This window comes from Platichthys flesus, assembly GCF_949316205.1.
Source record: "Platichthys flesus chromosome 22 unlocalized genomic scaffold, fPlaFle2.1 SUPER_22_unloc_2, whole genome shotgun sequence".
In the NCBI taxonomy this organism is placed as follows: Eukaryota; Metazoa; Chordata; class Actinopteri; order Pleuronectiformes; family Pleuronectidae; genus Platichthys; species Platichthys flesus.
Genome location: NW_026909997.1, coordinates 362,501 through 367,500, shown reverse-complemented (window position 1 = coordinate 367,500; position 5,000 = coordinate 362,501).

Genomic DNA, 5,000 nt, shown 5'->3' with positions numbered 1-5,000 from the left:
AACTTTCAGGGGAATATAGAGCCCAATGTGTGTGGTGCATGTGTTTGTTTTTCTCGGCCATGATCCAGGCACTCTGCCTGACTACTTTTACCCGAAAGTAAGGCTTAATCCTCGGGCAGAATCAGTCTCAGCCTGGAGGCTCCACTGACATGTTCCCATGGAAGTATTATGGGCTTCAGGGGCATATATTATGAATAATGTGACCGGCATTTCATTCATTTTCATGCTTTTTCACAGTTTTCATGCATTTTCACCTCTTTTTTCATCAAAGGAGTGTCTTCTTTGGATGGAATTAGAGGCACGCACGCACGCATGTTCACCCCTTTTATATCAAAGGAGTGTATTTGGATGGCATTTTTACTCCTTTTCATGCTTTTTCATCCTTTTTTTTTTTTTCAGGCACTCTGCCTGACTACTTTTACCCGAAAATAAGGCTTCGTCCTCGGGTAGAATCAGACAGTCTCTGGTTTGAGGCTGAGGTGGCATTTTTTCATCCAGAGTCTTACAACTTTCAGGGGAATATAGACCCCAATGTGTGTGGTGCATGTGTTTGTTTTTCTCGGCCATGATCCAGGCACTCTGCCTGACTACTTTTACCCGAAAGTAAGGCTTCATCCTCGGGCAGAATCAGTCTCAGCCTGGAGGCTCCACTGACATGTTCCCATGGAAGTATTATGGGCTTCAGGGGCATATATTATGAATAATGTGACCGGCATTTCATTCATTTTCATGCTTTTTAACAGTTTTCATGCATTTTACCTCTTTTTTCCCCCTTCTTCTTTTTGCTCCCCTGGTACTCCATTTCACACTCTGTCATATTTTCGCAAGGACAGCCTCGCAACCCTGGTACTCCATTCGCAAGGACAACACAACACAACACAGTTTGACCCACTCAGGTGACCCATGACGTCATATTAGACACAGTGGCACAGGCATTTTATCCATTTTCATGATTTTTAGTCGTTTTCATGCATTTTTACTCTTTTTATCAAATGAGTGTATTTGAATGAAATTCAAGGCGGTTTGACCCGCTCACATGAGCCAGGGCACCGTATGAGACCCAGTGGCACAAGCATTTTTTTTTCATTTTCATGCTTTTTCACAGTTTTCATGCATTTTCACCTCTTTTTTCATCAAAGGAGTGTCTTCTTTGGATGGAATTAGAGGCACGCACGCACGCATGTTCACCCCTTTTATATCAAAGGAGTGTATTTGGATGGCATTTTTACTCCTTTTCATGCTTTTTCATCCTTTTTTTTTTTTTCAGGCACTCTGCCTGACTACTTTTACCCGAAAATAAGGCTTCGTCCTCGGGTAGAATCAGACAGTCTCTGGTTTGAGGCTGAGGTGGCATTTTTTCATCCAGAGTCTTACAACTTTCAGGGGAATATAGACCCCAATGTGTGTGGTGCATGTGTTTGTTTTTCTCGGCCATGATCCAGGCACTCTGCCTGACTACTTTTACCCGAAAGTAAGGCTTCATCCTCGGGCAGAATCAGTCTCAGCCTGGAGGCTCCACTGACATGTTCCCATGGAAGTATTATGGGCTTCAGGGGCATATATTATGAATAATGTGACCGGCATTTCATTCATTTTCATGCTTTTTCACAGTTTTCATGCATTTTCACCTCTTTTTTCATCAAAGGAGTGTCTTCTTTGGATGGAATTAGAGGCACGCACGCACGCATGTTCACCCCTTTTATATCAAAGGAGTGTATTTGGATGGCATTTTTACTCCTTTTCATGCTTTTTCATCCTTTTTTCTTTTTTTCAGGCACTCTGCCTGACTACTTTTACACGAAAATAAGGCTTCGTCCTCGGGTAGAATCAGCCAGTCTCTGGTTTGAGGCTGAGGTGGCATTTTTTCATCCAGAGTCTTACAACTTTCAGGGGAATATAGACCCCAATGTGTGTGGTGCATGTGTTTGTTTTTCTCGGCCATGATCCAGGCACTCTGCCTGACTACTTTTACCCGAAAGTAAGGCTTCATCCTCGGGTAGAATCAGTCTCAGCCTGGAGGCTCCACTGACATGTTCCCATGGAACAATTATGGGCTTCAGGGGCATATATTATGAATAATGTGACCGGCATTTCATTCATTTTCATGCTTTTTCACAGTTTTCATGCATTTTCACCTCTTTTTTCATCAAAGGAGTGTCTTCTTTGGATGGAATTAGAGGCACGCACGCACGCATGTTCACCCCTTTTATATCAAAGGAGTGTATTTGGATGGCATTTTTACTCCTTTTCATGCTTTTTCATCCTTTTTTTTTTTTTTCAGGCACTCTGCCTGACTACTTTTACCCGAAAATAAGGCTTCGTCCTCGGGTAGAATCAGCCAGTCTCTGGTTTGAGGCTGAGGTGGCATTTTTTCATCCAGAGTCTTACAACTTTCAGGGGAATATAGACCCCAATGTGTGTGGTGCATGTGTTTGTTTTTCTCGGCCATGATCCAGGCACTCTGCCTGACTACTTTTACCCGAAAGTAAGGCTTCATCCTCGGGTAGAATCAGTCTCAGCCTGGAGGCTCCACTGACATGTTCCCATGGAAGTATTATGGGCTTCAGGGGCATATATTATGAATAATGTGACCGGCATTTCATTCATTTTCATGCTTTTTCACAGTTTTCATGCATTTTCACCTCTTTTTTCATCAAAGGAGTGTCTTCTTTGGATGGAATTAGAGGCACGCGCGCACGCATGTTCACCCCTTTTATATCAAAGGAGTGTATTTGGATGGCATTTTTACTCCTTTTCATGCTTTTTCATCCTTTTTTTTTTTTTTGTCAGGCACTCTGCCTGACTACTTTTACACGAAAATAAGGCTTCGTCCTCGGGTAGAATCAGCCAGTCTCTGGTTTGAGGCTGAGGTGGCATTTTTTCATCCAGAGTCTTACAACTTTCAGGGGAATATAGAGCCCAATGTGTGTGGTGCATGTGTTTGTTTTTCTCGGCCATGATCCAGGCACTCTGCCTGACTACTTTTACCCGAAAGTAAGGCTTAATCCTCGGGCAGAATCAGTCTCAGCCTGGAGGCTCCACTGACATGTTCCCATGGAAGTATTATGGGCTTCAGGGGCATATATTATGAATAATGTGACCGGCATTTCATTCATTTTCATGCTTTTTCACAGTTTTCATGCATTTTCACCTCTTTTTTCATCAAAGGAGTGTCTTCTTTGGATGGAATTAGAGGCACGCACGCACGCATGTTCACCCCTTTTATATCAAAGGAGTGTATTTGGATGGCATTTTTACTCCTTTTCATGCTTTTTCATCCTTTTTTTTTTTTTCAGGCACTCTGCCTGACTACTTTTACCCGAAAATAAGGCTTCGTCCTCGGGTAGAATCAGACAGTCTCTGGTTTGAGGCTGAGGTGGCATTTTTTCATCCAGAGTCTTACAACTTTCAGGGGAATATAGACCCCAATGTGTGTGGTGCATGTGTTTGTTTTTCTCGGCCATGATCCAGGCACTCTGCCTGACTACTTTTACCCGAAAGTAAGGCTTCATCCTCGGGCAGAATCAGTCTCAGCCTGGAGGCTCCACTGACATGTTCCCATGGAAGTATTATGGGCTTCAGGGGCATATATTATGAATAATGTGACCGGCATTTCATTCATTTTCATGCTTTTTCACAGTTTTCATGCATTTTCACCTCTTTTTTCATCAAAGGAGTGTCTTCTTTGGATGGAATTAGAGGCACGCACGCACGCATGTTCACCCCTTTTATATCAAAGGAGTGTATTTGGATGGCATTTTTACTCCTTTTCATGCTTTTTCATCCTTTTTTTTTTTTTCAGGCACTCTGCCTGACTACTTTTACCCGAAAATAAGGCTTCGTCCTCGGGTAGAATCAGACAGTCTCTGGTTTGAGGCTGAGGTGGCATTTTTTCATCCAGAGTCTTACAACTTTCAGGGGAATATAGACCCCAATGTGTGTGGTGCATGTGTTTGTTTTTCTCGGCCATGATCCAGGCACTCTGCCTGACTACTTTTACCCGAAAGTAAGGCTTCATCCTCGGGCAGAATCAGTCTCAGCCTGGAGGCTCCACTGACATGTTCCCATGGAAGTATTATGGGCTTCAGGGGCATATATTATGAATAATGTGACCGGCATTTCATTCATTTTCATGCTTTTTAACAGTTTTCATGCATTTTACCTCTTTTTTCCCCCTTCTTCTTTTTGCTCCCCTGGTACTCCATTTCACACTCTGTCATATTTTCGCAAGGACAGCCTCGCAACCCTGGTACTCCATTCGCAAGGACAACACAACACAACACAGTTTGACCCACTCAGGTGACCCATGACGTCATATTAGACACAGTGGCACAGGCATTTTATCCATTTTCATGATTTTTAGTCGTTTTCATGCATTTTTACTCTTTTTATCAAATGAGTGTATTTGAATGAAATTCAAGGCGGTTTGACCCGCTCACATGAGCCAGGGCACCGTATGAGACCCAGTGGCACAAGCATTTTTTTTTCATTTTCATGCTTTTTCACAGTTTTCATGCATTTTCACCTCTTTTTTCATCAAAGGAGTGTCTTCTTTGGATGGAATTAGAGGCACGCACGCACGCATGTTCACCCCTTTTATATCAAAGGAGTGTATTTGGATGGCATTTTTACTCCTTTTCATGCTTTTTCATCCTTTTTTTTTTTTTCAGGCACTCTGCCTGACTACTTTTACCCGAAAATAAGGCTTCGTCCTCGGGTAGAATCAGACAGTCTCTGGTTTGAGGCTGAGGTGGCATTTTTTCATCCAGAGTCTTACAACTTTCAGGGGAATATAGACCCCAATGTGTGTGGTGCATGTGTTTGTTTTTCTCGGCCATGATCCAGGCACTCTGCCTGACTACTTTTACCCGAAAGTAAGGCTTCATCCTCGGGCAGAATCAGTCTCAGCCTGGAGGCTCCACTGACATGTTCCCATGGAAGTATTATGGGCTTCAGGGGCATATATTATGAATAATGTGACCGGCATTTCATTCATTTTC